Source organism: Pseudorasbora parva, chromosome 3 (assembly GCF_024679245.1).
Source record: "Pseudorasbora parva isolate DD20220531a chromosome 3, ASM2467924v1, whole genome shotgun sequence".
Lineage (NCBI taxonomy): Eukaryota > Metazoa > Chordata > Actinopteri > Cypriniformes > Gobionidae > Pseudorasbora > Pseudorasbora parva.
Genome location: NC_090174.1, coordinates 32128509 through 32147802, shown reverse-complemented (window position 1 = coordinate 32147802; position 19294 = coordinate 32128509). Strand labels below are relative to the sequence as shown.

At 39.8% G+C, this 19294-nt stretch overlaps 1 long non-coding RNA gene across 1 annotated transcript; it reads left to right on the top strand.

The window, feature by feature from the left end:
* The first annotated feature begins 4872 nt into the window (after nt 1–4872).
* Nucleotides 4873–6369, top strand: LOC137071901 (uncharacterized). The gene is made up of 4 exons (XR_010904541.1): nt 4873–4981; nt 5090–5149; nt 5263–5404; nt 5581–6369. It is a non-coding gene; the product is annotated as an uncharacterized lncRNA (long non-coding RNA).
* Nucleotides 6370–19294: the final 12925 nt, after the last annotated feature.

Genomic DNA, 19294 nt, shown 5'->3' with positions numbered 1-19294 from the left:
ACCTTTTAGGGCTCGGGTTGAGCTGCACTCGCAACCTGCGTGCTTCGTAATGGTTCGGTCGGATGCTCCCCTGGAAGCCGAAGCATTGCCATGGCTGACGCCCTAGCGTGAATGGTAGGCCGCTGCATGAAGGAAGAGCGGCCGCCCTGACGCAGGTGACGTAAGTTGTACTCCCCTCGCTTTGAGGGTCTAGGTACTTTCTGCTGAGTACACTGCTTTTGGCAATGTGTTTAGGCTATGTCTGTAGGCACTGCCGGATGGGACTGCGTCATCGCATGGAGGACCCCGTGAGCCTCCGGGATGAAGCCAGCCCCGGGAGGGGCATGGGCTACCAGCTGGCTGTGAGCAGCCAGCTTGGGCAGTCCTGGCAGTGGACTCTGAGCAGGAGGCCTCAGCAGGCCTCCTTGCGGGTGAGTCGCGACATCGGGCCAATGTGCGCCTGGGAGGAATATCCCCGACGATGTCGGCTTCAGCAGTACCTCGTCGACAAGCAGGACCATCATGGCCTCCCTGGGGTGATTCCCCAGGTGGTAACTGGATGTCTAGGTCTTCGTCAGCCAAGCAGACAGCCACTGTCAGCCCGACTTGGAGCGGCCAGCATTCATCCGACCTGCCAGCGAGCATTCGTCGCTGGCATGGCTACAAGCCCAGTTAGTAGGCCTCCCTAGGCCTCCCTGAGGGCCTGCTGGGGTGCAGCAGGCCTTGCCGGGCTTCCCTTGAGGGGGTATTCCCGTGCTTCAGGTGTTAGACGGCAGGTAGTAGGCCTCACCAGGCCTCCCTGAGGGCCTGCTGTGGTAGCAGTAAGCCTCGTCTGGCTTCCCCCAAGGGGTCGTTCCTGGGCTTCAGTCACTGGATGATAGGTAGTAGGCCTCGCGGGGCCTCCCTGAGGGCCTGCTGGGATGCAGCAGGCCTCCTCTGGCTTCCCCTGAGGGGGTACTCCAGGGAACTAGCGCTGGATAACAGTTCCTGGGCTCCAGTCACCAGATGGCAGGTAGCAGGCCTCACCAGGCCTCCCGGAGGGCCTGCTGGGTTGCAGCAGGCCTCATCTGGCTTCCCCTGAGGGGGTGGTCCAGGGCCTCGGCCACTGGGTGACAGTGAGTAGGCCTCGCTAGGCCTCCCGGAGGGTGAGCCCCGGTTCCCGGTTCCTATGACAGTGAGCATGGTTGCTAGCCAGGGCGGCTAGCATGATCTGCTATCAGGTAGCAGGTCTCACCAGGCCTCCCTGAGGTCGTTCCCTGGTCTCAGTGCCGGCTACGAGTAGCCTGGCAAGTAGTAGGCCCTGCGGGGCCTCCCAGGGGGAATGAGTTCCTTGGACGGAGACACATAACTGGCTCAAGCTGACAGCTAGTGGTTCCTGCCATCAGGCTTCGGTCCTAGCCGGCAGCACCTGATGGCGGGCGCATACTCTAGCACGACGAGTTTACACTGCTGCTATGCGGTCCTTACAGGACAGGGACTTGCATAGGTTGCCTACAGCATGGTACCTACCAGGCAGGCTTAAGAGCTCCCCTCTTAGGAGGGTTGTCTGTGAGCTTACGGCCGCCTGGGCCTGGTCAGTTGGTCGTAGGCCCCTCGGGGCCTCCCTGTGAGATCAGCCTGTAGGCCTTCTCAGGCCTCCTGAGCACCCCTGTAATGTATGTGCTCGGTAGATCCTAGGATCGAGCAGCTGACTCCCCTCGCTAGCAAGGGTGGGAAAGCACTACGCTGAGCGCTGTTCTCCAGGATAGCCCGTCTCTGAGTTCCGGCCTGAGGCGGACACTGCCAGTTCGCAGTCCCTCAGCTTGATGCCTCTCCAGAGGCGAGTTTCCAGAGGCTCTGTTGTTAACAGACTGGGCTGGCAGACGGAAGCGTCCCGCATAGTGACGCCAGGTCAAGCCTCCCTGGTGGCATTCGGTGAAGTTCTTCCCGAATAGTGACTGGCTGGGGCGCCCTCGGGTCCCCTAGCCACATTCCCTTAAAGGAACCCCTTCTGTCGAACAGGTTGGTTCCAGGCCTTTGAGCGGCCGGGGTAGGGTACATGAAGGTGCCCCGAGGCCACAGCTCGGGCTATGACCGTAGGGAATGCTGTCACTGACAGCCTAATGTGACCAGAGGGGGAGTGGTTCAGGCATTTCAGTTGAATTTGCTTGTCCTGACAGTTGTCACTGCCAGTAGGCATGCACTCCCCTCGGCATGGCGGCGTGGGTATATCGTTCCCCATAGCGTCAGCTGACGCAGCTCGAGTTCCCTTTCGAAAGGGAACGTCCCTGGTTACGAATGTAACCTTATTTCCCTGAGAACAGGGAACGAGACGCTGCGTCACTTTTGCCATGCCTCGGGGCCTGCCTGCGAACAGTCCCTTCAGACGAAGAAGCTGGTGTCATGTTTGCAAGGCGCCCTTATATACTTCCTGGTCGCACCTTGATGACATCATAGGCTGTCGCCGGTCAATAGGATTGCTGTGGTTTGATAGTAGCTCAGACACCGGTCACGCTGGAGGCGTTCCCCCATAGTGTCAGCTGACGCAGCGTCTCGTTCCCTGTTCTCAGGGAACTAAGGTTACATTCGTAACCAGGGACGTTTTTTACTCAAAAAATGAGATGCCTACTCTCAGATAAATGAGGCCCACGATTAATCAGATGCAAACAGAAATATAAAACCAGTCCTAATTGAAAGAGAACAAGTTGACAAAAAGATTGAATCCAAGATTGGGTGAAAATATGGTATAATGAGGGTTTTATAAGATATTTTTTATAGGCCGGTCATTTTTGACCGGGAACACCACAAGTGTGACTGTGTGCCATATTTTTTACAAAATAAAAGTTTCAAAACAAAATTCCTGGTGAAACATTAGAGTAGACTAGTGTGATCAACAGTAGCCATTTTTTTTTTTTTCATATTTCCAAATTTACTCATAAATTATTAGTTTTTTACTCAAAAAATGAGATGCCTACTCTCAGATAAATGAGGCCCACGATTAATCAGATTCAAACAGAAATATAAAATCAGTCCTAATTAAAAGAGAACAAGTTGACAAAAAGGTTGAATCCAAGATTGGGTAAAAATATTGTATAATTTATTGATATAATTGCTTATAATTTGAGTGATTTATAAGCTATTTTTTTATAGGCCGGTCATTTTTGACCGGGAACACCACAAGTGTGACTGTGTGCCATATTTTTAAAAAAAATAAAAGTTTCAAAACAAAATTCCTGGTGAAACATTAGAGTAGACTAGTGTGATCAACAGTAGCCATTTTTTTTTTTTCATATTTCCAAATTTACTCATAAATTATTAGTTTTTTACTCAAAAAATGAGATGCCTACTCTCAGATAAATGAGGCCCACGATTAATCAGATTCAAACAGAAATATAAAATCAGTCCTAATTGAAAGAGAACAAGTTGACAAAAAGATTGAATCCAAGATTGGGTGAAAATATGGTATAATGAGGGTTTTATAAGATATTTTTTATAGGCCGGTCATTTTTGACCGGGAACACCACAAGTGTGACTGTGTGCCATATTTTTTACAAAATAAAAGTTTCAAAACAAAATTCCTGGTGAAACATTAGAGTAGACTAGTGTGATCAACAATACCAATTTTCTTCAGATTTTATTTAATATTTCTAAAATTATTCAAAAATGTAAAAAAAAAAAAAAAAATCAAAAAATGAAATGCCTACTCTCAAATAAATGAGGCCTATGATTATTCAGATGCAAATCAAAATATAAAACCAGTCCTAATTGAAAGAGAACAAGTTGACAAAAAGATTGAATCCAAGATTGGGTGAAAATATGGTATAATGAGGGATTTATAAGATATTTTTTATAGGCCGGTCATTTTTGACCGGGAACACCATAAGTGTAACAAGGTAACAAAACTCCCACAATAAAGTAAGAACATTTCCCAAACGTTTTTGAGATTTATTTATACCCTTTGGGAACAAAGTCACTAAGTTTCAGTCCAAAGTGATAACATTAACTAGTATTTTCGTGGAAAAGAATATCTTCTCCGGGTCAAATTGACCTGAAAGAGCTTTTTTGGGTCGGGTTGTGAAACTGAAGCTTATGATACACGGGGCAACATTTTGAGCAATGTTGCTGAATGATGTTGCTGTGTGTGGACATTTTCCCATTGAGAATGTGCAACACATTTCTTTTTGGATATCCAGATAGAAATGTGTTGCTTCCACAAAAATATTAGCAACAAATAAGAAATGTTTCTTGAGCACTATACACTGTAAAAATGTTTTTTGCGATTTTGTTATTTCAACAAAAAATTTTCAGTAGAGATAACTAGATTGTCCAGACAACAAGGCATTTTAAGTTTTCTTGTCCTCAACTAGACTGAAAGTTAAGTGAACAAGTATAATTGTTGTTTTAACTCAAAAACATATGTTGAAATAACTACACTGGATTTTCTGTTGAATGAACAAGTATAATTGTTGTTTTAACTTAAAAACATAAGTTGAACTGTTCTGGATTTTACTCCAATTATACTTTAGTCTATTTATTTAACTACAGTAAACTACACTTAATCTACTATGTATGTGCAGCTGATTTATATACAACACTCTAATTATATAGATATGAGCACATTTATTTAACTTACCGTATTTAATACGTACCATTTTGTATTAACACGGCTAGTGAAAACAGCGCCATCTGGCGGAGAGGATAATTATGTACATCCAGGAAATGCACGTGCTGTATGCGCGCGCCCCCGTATCCCCTCCCCCACCGACTGACAAACCAGACGCCATTTCCATTCAATCGCAATGCTGAGCAAATGAGTAGTGTTTACACCGGCATAGTGTTTTATCTCATTAACAGTATGAAGTTTATAACATTATATTGTGGTAGGATGGTATGTATGTGTGTGTGTGTGTGTGTCCGTGCGCACCTAAACTTAGAGATATCTTCTTTGACTCGCCGGTGCAGAGCGGAGGATAGAAACAGGCGACTGAGGCGAGAGAACTTTTTTACAGGGAAATATTATAAAGTAAGTGTTTTATCTCATTTACCATTTGTTTTTCATAATTTATTGATTTATACCAATATGTAACTTATATGCTGTGCGCGTTTAAACGAGCCAAAACTTTTCTCTCAGGGGACATAACTCACCGTGCAGTGCAGACATGGAGTTTACTTTTAACCAAGATAACACAAAGTAAGTTACGTGTTTAACCTCATCTACAAAGTGTATTTATGACATTATATTGTTTTATAATTATATTTGTGTGTGTGTGTGTGTGTGTGTGCGTGTGTGTGTTGTGCTCCCAGAGCCGTTGAAATACAGAGTTCCTAACGTTAACGTTACACGCTTTTACCTCGCGGGGTTCATGGAGCTCTCAACAACTCGCCGTCTATTTGTTCGAATGGGTGGAGGTGGACAGCAGTTTCACTATATTTGCTGCAATTTCTGGTAAATATTAACTTTATGAATTTAAATAATATCAAATTGTGAAATTTGAAGTATTCAGCCCTAATTAAATCACATTGAGTCATTGTACAGTGTAAACATTGCAACATGTTGTCAATAAGCCTATAAAAGGTTTTTTTTTTTATTTGTTATGTTTTTATCTATTGCTCCTTGACAAGAAACTGAACTGGTTTACGGATCGGATGAAACTACATCTCGCTTCACTGCATGGTCTCTCTCTCAGATCGCCATCAGATACAGATAAGTTTCATTAAAACTCCTTGAAAATTATTAAATGTGAGTTTGAATCGATACAGGTAAAATAAATAACTATTAAAGGGTAAGTTCACCCAAAAAGGAAAATTACCTCATGATTTACTCACCCTCAAGCCATACTAGGTGTATTCCAGACGAATACAATCGGAGGTATATTTAAAAAAAATCTAAAGCATTATAAATGGCAGTGAATGGCAGTCCAAATTTTTAAGCCCAGAAAAAAGTGCATCCATCCATTGTAAAAGTAATCCACATGGCTCCAGGGGGGTTAATAAAGACATTCTGATGTGAATCGATGGGTTTGTATAAAAAAAAAAAATCCATTTTTAACAAGTTATAATGTAAAATATGTAGCTTCTGGCGGGACGGTCTTCCGTATTAAAGTTATGGAAAAAGTGTAACTGGCATTGCGATGTCGTCGGACGTAGAGGGGAAGAAAAACGCAACTGGCGCAGCGACGGCATCGGACATGGTGTAAAAAAAAACGTAATTGCCGCGGCGATGACGTCGGACGTAGCGTAAACCTTTTGAACTTCGAGAGGCATTACACTTATTTCGTAAGTTGAAGGCGGTCCGCCAGAGGATTATTTTTTATCCGGAGCCTTCTGGATTATTTTTATAATGGATACAGGGCTTGACATTAAGCATGTTCATGTGCTTGTCCGGAAAAAAGTTTGATATTTTGTGTGTGTGTGTGTTTTAAATATAATTTATTCTGAAGCAATATGCTGACCAGTATTCAATCAGCTTGGACATATTTAAATCTGCATATTTGTGAATTTTTTAATTATTATTTTTTACCTTATATAAAGGGCATTTCCCCTCTAATCTTATTAAATATAGGCTATGCTTCAGGTTTCATTTTATATTGTAAAATTTGATCAATACATTAATTTAAAATAAGACACTATAAGGGCTGTTACCAATCACATTAAATAATTTACACTGAAAAATTTAATTTGCATTAAATAATGTTTTGAAATTTGTATTTTTGGATAGACCAATAATGTTTAAACATCAAACCAAACCTCCAGTAGGTGGTAGCAGGTGGCCGTTTTAATGAGTGAGTCATTGAGTCGTTCATTCAAACGCTGAATCGTTCAGTAACACACATGTTGCTGTGACGTGTTGCAGTTCTGTGGTGAATGATTTTCACTGCTGAAATAGAACAAAACATTAAATATTGCTTCTTAAATGTAAGTGACTTTAAGTGAATGTTAATTAATTGTTTTGCTATGAACTGTCATATGAAGTCAGTGTCATTTTCAGTCGTGGTGGTATTCAGGAAAACAGGTCAAGTGTTGTAATGTCTTCTCTAGAGGCTGCACAAGTGTCAACAGCGCGACCTTGTTATCGTCAGTTCATTATATATTTTTATCCACTATCAATCGCCACTTACACTAAATTAATGCAATCATTCTTGCATATTGGTGATTCGCTAGCTATTTTTTGTTTTAATCAGGTCCATCGGGCAAGTACAATTCTCTTTCACTTGTCCCTTCGAAAAATCCACAAGCGTTAATGTCGAGCCCTGGGATAGATGCACTTTTTTTCGGGGCTTCAAAATTTGGGCAGCCATTCACTGCCATTTATAATTTTTGGATTAGCCAGAACTTTTTTTAATATAACTGATTCAGGGCTCGACATTAACGCTTGTCTGGGACAAGTGGATTTTTTGAAGGGACAAGTGAAAGAGAATTTTACTTGCCCGATGGACAAGGGCCTGATTAAAACAAAAAATAAACTAACGTTAGCGAATCACCAAAATGCAAGAATGATTGTGCATTAATTTAGTGTAAGTGGCGATCGATAGTGGATAATAATATATGATGAAATGACGATAACAAGTTTGCACTGTTGACACTCGTGCAGCCTCTCGAGGAGAAATTACAACACTAGAGCCATTTAAGCTGTTTCCCGAATACAATCACGACAGAAAGTGACTCTGATTTCATATGACGGTTCCATAAACATTACATTACCATTCGCTTAGTCACTTACATTTTAGATGCAATATTGAGTGTGTTTGTTCTATTTCAGCAGCGAAAATCGTTCACAGCAGAACCGTAACGCGTCTCACAGCAACTGAACGATTCAGTGTTTGAATGAATCGTTTGAATGAACGACTCAATGGCTCACTCATTAAGACGGCCACCTGCTGCCACCTACTGGAGGTTTAGTTTCATGTTTAAACATACTTTCTAACATTTGTATTTGTCTATTCAAAACTACAAATCTCAAAACATTATTTAATGTATTTGTGATTTTTCAGTGTAAATTATTTTATTTGATTGGTAACAGCCCTTATATTGTCTTATTTTAATTTAATGTATTGATCAAATTTAACAATATAGAATGAAACCTGAAGCAGAGCCTTTATTTAATAAGATTAGGGGGAAAATTCCCTTTATAAAAGGTAAAAATATCATACATTTCAAATGATTCAATAATTTTTTTTTAAATCACAAATATGCATATTTAAATATGTCAAAGCTGATTGAACACTGGGAAGAATATTGCTTCAGAATAAATTATATTTACAACGCACACACGCACGGAAAAACAAAAAAATATCAAACTTTTTTCCGGACAAGCACATTTTTTATTTGGCCAAGTGAATGAACGATTTACTTGTCCGAAGGACAAGCACATGAACATGCTTAATGTCAAGCCCTGTGATTGTATTCGTCTGAAACAAGAATGTAATACACCTAAGATGGCTTGAGGGTGAGTAAATCATGGGCTAATTCTCACTTTTGGGTGAACTAACCCTTTAATATGACAGTGGTTTTAAATGTTGTTTTTGTTGCTTTTTTGCATTTGAATATTGCACTTTACTAGTAGATACAGCATGAAATAAACATGTATGAACATCAGAGAATATGTTTAAAGATACAGTACAATGTATGAAATCTGTATTGTCTCATGTAATCGCAGTGTTTCAACTGCGCAAACATTAATAGACGCCAATAAATAGCTTTTAAGCAATGTCATGTCACATTTACCTCAGAAAAAATATTCTGTCAGCTAGAAAAAGTATATTTACTATATTGCATAGTTATTGTATTGCTGTTCTTTAGTATTTAATGTATGTTTGAATAAATATTTTATGACAGCACCACTTAAAATTTGTGTCTGTGTCTCATTTTTTTCCAGCCAGATGATGATGAGAGAGACATTGTTCATGGGGTTAATGTAGGGCATCTTGACCATGAGTGAGGACATCAGACATGACAGTGCCTTCCCAGATGATGTTGTGGATGTGGATGTCATACTGGACGGAGATTGTGGTCATGGATCTAGAAGATGCCCTAAATGCCTTTGTCACACTGTTTGGGCTCCTTTATGCTTTGAACAATGACTGTCCTAAAGAGCTATGAGGTTATCCAACTTTTTATTTTATTTTTATTTTTAATCTAGGTTTAATGGTTGGGGAGAGCTGCAAAGCTGAAAAAAATGCAGTGAGGCAACACTGGTGCATATGTGCTGTTTATGCTCATTGATAAATGTACTAAAGCTTGAGAGCTTACACATTGTTAATTAAAATGAACTTAAATTAAGTTTAAATTAAAATGGTATAAAGCCAAATCAGAGGTGTTTAACAGTCTGTGCCGTTTCTTTTTGCAATTTTCTGAAGAAAGGACATTTCAGACCTTTTGTGTGGTTGTTTTTGGTGTTTGTTTTTGCAATAAATATAAATGTGTACTGATATGTGTTGCTGTGATTTTAATTTGCTATAGCTTTTATTCTAAATCAAATGTAATTTACAAATCAATATAGTAATGCAATTAATACTTATTCAAGCAGCTTTGCAACCAACTGAAGTGAAGTTATGATGACTAGAACATTTAAGTTCAGAAAACTAAAGTGAAGTTATGATGACTATCAAATTTAGGTTCAGAAAACTAAAGGGGAAGTTTTTATTACTAAATGGAATTAGTTCAGATAACTTATCCAAATAAGTAAGAGAAACTTAAAAAAAACCAATGCAAAAAGATAACAAAATATATTAAGTCAACAAATAATTGTTTACAGTGTAATGATTGCTGAAGGATTGTGACACCTTGAAATTCAACTTTGCCATCACAGGAATGAAATAAATTTTAAATTATGTTATAACGGAAAACTTAAAGACCTCAAACTTGTGAATGCAGTATATCATTTTTTGTTATACAGTTGTGTCTTTTGTATTCCATATCTAATGTCTTCATAACAATATCTAAATACTTTCCCCTACAATGAAACGTGTTCGATATGTTCAGCAGTAAATTAACAATTAAACCACATTTTAATGTCACATTTTACAGTTTAGCTTTTGCAGTCAGTGCCAAAGATAGAATTCTCTGAATAACACGAATAATAGTATTAATATTGTTTTGATGTTTTGAACGGTCTACAATAAGAAAAAAGTCAGTAAAATAGACCTTGTTAAAGTATAACTGACAAATTTTTTAAATCTGATTTGGCTTCCAACTAACCAAAGTGGCTGAATATCCAAGCCAATATTTAAGAGTCCAAAGCAGAACTCACTGACATCAGATATAGTAGGCCTATAACTCAAAGTAATAATTTACTCAGACTCGTGTTGTTTCAGACCCATAGTATATGACTGTTTCTTCTGATGAACAGATCAGAAATAATATTTCAACTGTTTTGTCCATGCATTGAAAATACCAAAACAAAATTAGACCATTTTGACCTGATATGGATGAGGAAAAACATTTTCTTATTAATATGGTTTTAAAAATAATGCCTTTTGTCTTGATACATAAAGATATATTAAAATACCATCAGACAATAGAAATGAAACTCAGAAAAAGGACAACTTGAATAAAGAAGACTTTTATTAATTATTTTCTTTCTTTGAGCTTGATGCTGTTTTTCATGCCGTGATTGTTTTAGTGTTTTACAGTTTTTGTTTTTCACTAAATTAAATGTTTATGTTAGTTCCTTTGTTTGTGTATAATGTTAATAAAACATTGGAACAAATTCTGTTCTTTAAATGCATTTTGACAGGGGAAAAAATTAAATATAGATTGAGATTTATTTTACAATTACACTTTCAAAATCTGTGATTATTTGTGATTACATATTTTAATTGACTGATAGCGCTAGTTTTTATGTTTAACATGGACATTTTGATTATTCATGATAATCAGTACATTATTATTATAATTATGTCACAAAGCACTTGCTTTATTAAGTTCTGGTCTAAGAATTTTAGATGACTAAATTACTACTACCCATTATAAATAGTAATTGTTTAATTTATAGAATTTTCCCTGCTCTAACCAGTGGTACTTACATGATCATATGCCTAAATTTAGAAACATTTTCAGAAGAGATTTATTTTTGATGTTTACCATGTAGAAGCTGTACCAGCTCCATTCACCAATGCTGCGTCCCAATTCGCCTAATACTTAGTTACTTAGTTACACCTGCAAGCCATTACCCTCGTCATCTCACTTTAGAAGCTATGCGTGTGATGTCACCTTTGGCCAGAGTTGCTGCAGTCACCATCATCACCTCAGGGTCTAGTCTCATGGTTACTATACCTACTCTAGCCTGACTATCTACCTACCTGTGTTACTTACCTGAGATCACCTTCATCTGTCTTCTGTCATCAGTCTTCTGCTAAAGTCCTCAGTGGTCCGGGTCTCCAGATTCCGGCTCTCCATTCTCATCTTCAAACAGAAGGAACTCCGAAGGAACCCATCCAGCGAAGTCATCTGCAAACTATCAGACTGCTGCGATACTGACCATCGATTCACTCCTGCTTCTTCTCTGCTTTCTGCTCTAAAAAACAACTGTACTTTATACTTACCTTGTTTGTCTCCTTCTGTTGCATGACGAAATAATCATTACCGTCCCTCAGATTTGACTGACTGAATGCTGTTACAGTGCTGAAGAAGGAATGCATCCTTGATGTACACCTTTTACTAATATTAAACCATCCTGTGTTTCCTCATTCTGTTCAAACAGATCCATCGATGACTTCCATCAAAATTATACCAGTTTAAAGTTTCTTCTATACAGGTAATTCTAGTGTTGTTGCTGTTGTCACAAGACAGTGATCTTCTGCCAAGAACATCAGGCCAATCTTCTCCTGTCCAGAAGGTGGTTTGTCTTCGTCTGGCATCTCGGCTGAGACCTGTCCACTATGGGTGACCCTACCAGTAGTTTTGAAGTACCAGTGGCGTAGCTCTCGGCATCACCGATGCACACAAGCCCTCACAGCACGTCAAGCTGCAAACCATATGAGGGACCCTAACCTAACCTACCCTAACCAAACTGCTCAAAAACAACCGCACATAACCAACCAATCTAAACATCCTAACAACCACATATCAATGCACGAAAAACCACTCCGAAAATCCAGCAACCGTTCCATAACATGCTAATAACCTCTCAGAAAACCTTGCCAAACATGTCAACACCATCCCAAACACTGTGACAACCGAACAGCAATACCTTAAAACCACTTAGAACAACCTAGGAGGAGTCACATGACATCAAAAGCGTCCAACCAATTTCACAGAAGCATTCTTAAAATTCACCACCATAACTCAATATTTACATACGTAGGCCCCGCTGTGCGATACTCCAGCCTCCATTTGACACTTTGATGACTCAGTGTCTGGGCTTCTTTCTTCTGGGTTCCTCAGGCAGGGGCTCTTCACTGATGTCCAAATGGATTCGTGGAGCGAAGCTTCTGCTGGGTGCGGAGAAGCTTTCACTGATCAGGACGCGTCCGTCAGGCTGCTCCGTCTCCACCAGTGAAGGGCAGTTGAGGGTCTCCCACAGCCGCTGCTTGATCTTCAGTCCCAGCTCAAGGCTGTAGGGACGGTGCCGACCAGAGCGCGTCATCTTCATTGGCTCCACCACAGAGCGATAAATGTCCTGGTATTTCTCCACGCTATAGCTGTGGATGGAGACAGGCTCTTCCTGCTGACACACGTCCACTGAAGAGACTGAGGGTGCTGGATGAATGTCGGGAAGGACAGCTGCGTTCTTTAGGTAGCGCTCGTCCAAACCGGTGGGTCTTTGAACTTCATCCGAGATGCAGCTGTAATTGTGATCTAACTTGATTGCAGCTGCTAACTGTGAAAGGTCTTGAATGGAAGAAAGGCCCTCCACCAAGAATCCCCTCAGGTGTGTGGGACGAGCCCTGGTTCTTCTTGAGCGACGCTGTTCCATGCTGATGACTGAAGAGCAACTTCCCAAATTAGACAAATTGAAGAAACGTTCTAATCTGAAGAGTTGTAAAGAGCTTGTAGCATGAATGATCAGACTTCAAGGTTTGTTGTGTTGATTTCAAATGTCAACTGCAGTTGCTACTCGATTAGAATGTTGAGGCTCGTTCAAATGTAAACAACATTTGATATCAGCAGCAAGTCAATTAGAGCAGCATAAGCACTACATTAATAAAGTTATATGCTTCTCTATTACCATTATCATCTTTATTTACATTATTTAGGGTGCATTCCCCCTTCTGTATATGCAGTGGTGTCAGCATTATTTGGAACTGCTCTGTGTTTGTTCACTTTTTTGGACATGATGAACTTATCTCTGTGTTTAATTGAATCTTTTAAGTGAACGAATCCTTGCATTGACTCGTATCTCCTTTTGTTCACTGAATTCTCTACTTTTTGACGTTCATTATTGCTTTGGTGACTTTTCTGTCCTCCAGAAATTGACTATAGCACTATATGACTATTAATGAAAGAGCTTTTTTGGGTCAGGGTTGTGAAACTGAAGCTTATGATACACGGGGCAACATTTTGAGCAATGTTGCTGAATGATGTTACTGTGTGTGGACATTTTCCCATTGAGAATGTGCAACACATTTCTTTTTGGATATCCAGATAGAAATGTGTTGCTTCCACAAAAATATTAGCAACAAATAAGAAGTCAGTCGGTGCCAAATAGAATTCTCTGAACAACACGAATAATAGTATTAATATTGTTTTAATGTTTGAACAGTCTACAATAAGGAAAAAGTCAGTAAAATAGACCTCGTTAAAGTATAACTGATACATTTTTTTAATCTGATTTGGCTTCCAACTAACCAAAGTGGCTTAAAGGTAGGGTAGGACGGACTGATCTAAAACACTTTTGTCCAAATTAGTTTAAACTTTCTTTATATGTCAAATATTCTGTGTTACAGATCAGTGTTAAGAAGGGGTACAATGGGCACCTATAAGATATGGGTGGACTTGTTGTTCTGGGCAAGCTGGAAGCCCTAACACCAGTTCTGACCAGTTTTCCAAGGAAGAGACATTCCATTATTATAAACGACTGAATGCTCAGTGCTGCAAAATAAACAACATCAATTTGTCTATTGAGTCTGTATTCCTATAACATCAATTCAGTTCATTTATATGTATAGCACATTTCATAATACATATATCAAAGCAGCTTTACAAAAAATGCATGCGTCTACATTACAGTTTAAAGGTTGCATGTGATTTCACTTTTTTAACTTTAGTTAGTGTGTAATGTTACTGCTTGAGCATAAACAGTATCTGCAAAGTTACAGCTGTGAAAGTTCAATGCAAACGAAGATATTGTCTTTTAAAGTTATGGCAGTTTATTTCCTACAAAAACGGCTGGTTTGGACTACAACGAGCTTCTTCCCGGGTTGGTGACATCATAAACCCTTGCTAGTCACAGCAGATGTGACTTCTGCCCGTAATGATAAGGGGCGTGGTGTTTCCGGCAACCTGTGCTTGGCACTTCAGCCAATAAAAACACATCAAACTACATTTGGCCATATAACCAATCTAAGACCATTGTGTTTTTCGGAGGGATGGGCTTCATAGAAGCAGGAAGCAAACGAGCCGTTCAAAGGACAGTGGAGACAGCGGTGTGGAATAAAGGTAAAATATAAGAAAAATGCAGCGTTTTAAGAAAAAGAAAGAAGTATTAAGACATGTTATACTGTGCCCTATAAACACAACCAAGCCTAGAAAAAAGCACGGAACCACCCCTATAAAGTGATCTGTTATCAGAGGTGACTGTGTCCAATTTATGTATTTCAGAAATGGCAGAAAAGCAAAAGGAAAATAATTCAAATAGCTGGTTCATAACATTATGCAAAGATAATGACGTGCATTTGATCTGATATAACTGGAGTACACGGTTATGAGATGCATTATGTGAATGCTTGGCTAAAGAGATTAATTTAGATTTAAACTGGGAGAGTGAGTCTGAGCCCTGAACATCATCAGTAAGGCTATTCCAGAATAGCTATAGGGGCCACATGTGAAATTGCTCTCCCTCCTTTAATGGACTTATCCTATACTACCAGAAGTCCAACGTTTTTGTGACCTTGAAGAGCGTGATGGATTGTAAGATGTTAGAAGTTTGGTTAATCAGACAGGAGCTATACACACCTTTTAGCCCCTTGAAGGTTAGGAGCAATACTTTGTAATTGATATGGAACTTAATAGGTAGCTAGTGTAGAGATTATAAAATTGGTGTTATATATTTATATTTTCTTGATTGTTTATTGAGGATGCTGGACAACCAGCTAATACATTACTAGCCTGACAAGCCAGAACCACATCAAGATGTTTGGTCTGGAAACTCACCATTGGCAGGGCTCAATCCGAGGGGAGGGGAAACAATTGTCTTTCAAACTCCCTCTGCACGCGATAGGATAGTGCTATAACCATAGACAGTAAAAGAAATGGACAGAGCTATCCCATTGACTTCAACGGCGGAAAGTGAGGTCAGGAGGACTCACTTCCTGATGGCTGAGCGAACTGCGCAGACTCAGACTGAGCTTGACGACGTAGATGTGACGTGAGCCTCCTGTCTGACAGCTGTAGGTCTTCTAGTAGTTGTGGAAAGTGAAATCTGAATCACGTTGTTGCAATGTTTTCTCCTGTTGCTTTTGGCTCACTATGGGCTTCTCCCCATTCTTCTCCCTTGACTTTATCAGACTTTATGTCTCCACGTCCCCCCGACTGTCTCATAGACAGTAAAAGAGTCGCATTGGTTATGACGCAATAGTTAGCCTATTTGTACAAAAACAGCTTCTGCGGGGTGATAGTGTAAAAAGATACAAGGTAATGGAGCCTTTTATACATTGTCGTGTTTCTTCTGTCGTGTCGCTAACAGCAGGTGATGGCTTGGTAAGCAATTGCCGCCCCTATGGGTGGAACATTTTCCGAGTGCTAGATTACCCCCTTGAGTAGCTGCACCTGGTCCCAAAACGCAGCAGCTCGAGTTCTTACAAGAACCAGGAAGTATGACCATATTAGTCCAGTTCTGTCAACACTGCACTGGCTCTCTTTTAAGCATTGCATGATTGAGAGTTGCTAGACGACACTCACGGGCAGATTAGATTTGCTGCCGCTAGGGTGCGTCTAGATTTCTATGCTAATGCATTATCCAGTCAAGAATGCATGAACTAACAGATAGCATGTCCGTAGCTTAGAGATGTTAGAGAGGTGGAATGAAACTTTCAAATAAAACTTGCCCACTTGATTTTTATCCTCACCTTCTTTCTTAAATGTCTTAACACCTTTTTATTTGTTTTTTACACATTTTTCATAGTCCACACATAAATGGGTATCTTTATATACAGAGTTTTTCCTCCATTTAAAAAAAAATGGCATCCACTTGAAAACACAAAAACATTTGATCAGATTTTCAAGACGAAGGAAGCCACTTATTGTAGGTATAAGGGAATGACAGGCGTTCCCTATACACCAAGTTACATATGTAACCAAGATGTCCCCTTTCATAGGTTCACTCAACGCTGCGAAAGCCATTGCTATGGGAATGATAAAACATAGTGCCTTCACATACCTGAGAGTAACTGGAAGACCAGGTAAAGTGTCCACTTCAGCAGATAAAACCCGAGAGCCAGCAGCCATACTCATGCCCATACTGTAGAACTTGATAAAGGTGTTTGAAGAAGATATCTTCTAAGGAAAGCATTAAAAAAGAGCCTGAGAAGATGAGGCCATTCCTCTGGTGGAATGAGCATGCACACCTAAAGGTGAAGCCAAGCCACGCTCCTCATAGGTCACAGAAATAGATTTATACCCAAAAATACATTTTCTGTTTGGTGATGGCAGCTCCTCTGTTTTTACTGCCAAAACAAAAAAATAATTGTTTCAGTCTAGGCCACTGGGATGAACGGTCGACATAGACCTTTAATGTCCTTCCCAGGCAGAGGCTGCAGAGCAGGGGGAGAAAAAGCCTCCAAGACCATTTGCTGGAAGCAAAAGAGGGTCGAAACAACCTTATAGACAGGACATTAACCAACCCAGGATCAAAATCCATACAAGAAGAGCTAACTGAATGAGCCTATAAATCCCCAATTCTGTTAAAGGAACTGTATGTAAGAAATGTATTTCAATTAATCATAAAATGCCCTGATATGTCACTAGACATTAAGAAATCATGTTAATTTCAAATATTTATATCACTTATAAAGCACCACACTCAGGGGCCACACCCAAAACTTCCACATTGTCCGTAGGGGGGGTGCCAAATCATACCCTGGGCCTGAGTCAGCAGGTCTGGTCTTAGGGGAACCTCCCAATGAGGGCCGACTAATAGACTGACTAGGTCTGAGAACCAAAAATTGGTGGGTTTACCCAAAATAAAATTATTTGTGGTCATCCAGTTTGAAATGTTTGATATAAACAGAGGTTTTTCAGATTTTCAGTTGCTGCGGTTTGACGCGTTAGATAAAAATACCTTTTCCTGATTGGATCTCTATACCCATGTGGCGGTGGAAAATTTCCCTGTGGCGACATGAACCTGCTGTATCGCAAAAGTTGACTGGACTAGAGACACAGAGATCAGGAGGGCAAGAAAAGGTAAAAGATGGAGAGAATAATCAGAAAGAAAAAATAAAAGAAATCTGTGAGCTTGGTGTAGGAGAATAAATGAATATGATTAGACAGAAAGATAGAAGGGGTTATAGAGAGGCTTTGCAGAGCTTAAATGAAAGGTAAAGGGGAAAAGGGAGTGAGAGGAAGATTAGTAAAATCCGGACTTGATAAAGAAGGTGAGAAAAAGGTGAAACGGAGGAGAGAGAGAGAGAGAGAGAGAGAGAGAGAGAGAGAGAGAGAGAGAGAGAGAGAGAGAGAGAGAGAGAGAGAGAGAGAGAGAGAGAGAGAGAGAGAGAGAGAGAGAGAGAGAGAGCAGAATAGAGTAAGGGTTAAAGTAAAAATATAACATGATTAAGTTTTAACTCTGAAATAGAGACATTTGTCTTTCATATCTTATGCAAAGCATCCAAATCTTCTTTCCATCTCCTTCCGTCAGAAAGACAGGAGAGAGAGAGCAGTGACAAAAAAAGAGCAGTGTACCAAGGAGAACACTGTTGGGGACAAGCAGTTAAGGTGGCAACAGGCGGGTTGGTTGGCATTTGGAGCTTTTTGCAAAGTTCAAAGCACACACACACACACACACACACACACACACACACACACACACACACACACACACACACACACACACACACACACACACACACACACACACACACACACACACACACAATTTTAGTTTTTTTTTAGTTCCTGAAATATGAGGGTCACAGAAACATGGAAACAACATTCCACAGTACTGTGCAGATCTGCAACCGGAGCTTCATAGAAGAAACTTTGGAACTACTAATATCACATCTGCTTTGTGTTGGGCGTGTTGGAGCCTTTACATGACCTTTACAACTCCATGACAGTTATGTAATGCATTGATCTGGAGAATGAGTTGAGCACAGCAAAGCATTTCCAAGAAATCAAAACTGAAACAATTGTACCCCATATTAAGAATAGAACCAAAACTGAGGTTTTCTTTCCTTATAAGGTGATTTACAGGGTTTTTATCTTATTTGCTTTGGTATTATTTTTACAAGTAAAGTGTACATTTTCAAAACTCTTAGTGCAAAAATCCAAACTGATCACACTTGTAACACAGCTAGTCATTCTGTCAAAACCTGATCTCATGCTTTTATTCAGTTGCACATATTTTCAGTCCACATTATCATTGTTTCAAACACAAGATTATTGTAATATGTAATCAGAACATTTTTTTAATTTAGTACTTTTTAACAATCCATTCATCCAACAGCAAACAATGCAAGATACATGTTTCAAATCACCCTCGTTGCTGAATTAATTACAATAACACAGGCTTACAGATGCCACATAAGAAAATATGCTTGCATTACCTAACTTATGTAACTGAATCCATAATATTTGTAATAGTATCTATTCAGTGTGTTATCAAAAGATGTGATAAAGTTATGACCCAGCCACGAGGTCCTGGGCTATAGAACAGAGTTTGCTGCCAATGGAGTAATGTTCTCACTGTGCCCAATGACTGAATCTATACTGATAAGGGTGAGTTATGCTGAATGATATTAGCACTATGAGTTTTGAAAATGTACACCTTGCTTGTGAAAATAGTACCAAAGTGAATTAAAAAACTGTAATAAGTCCAATATTAGTAATTTAGGTGCAGTCATTTTCTTTATTTTTTTGGACTCAAATGTACCCTTTTTGTACCCTTGTTCTGGACCATGTACACTACAAAACAGAAGTGTAATGGCTAACTTTATTTTATTTATTTTTTTTTGGTATTTTGTAA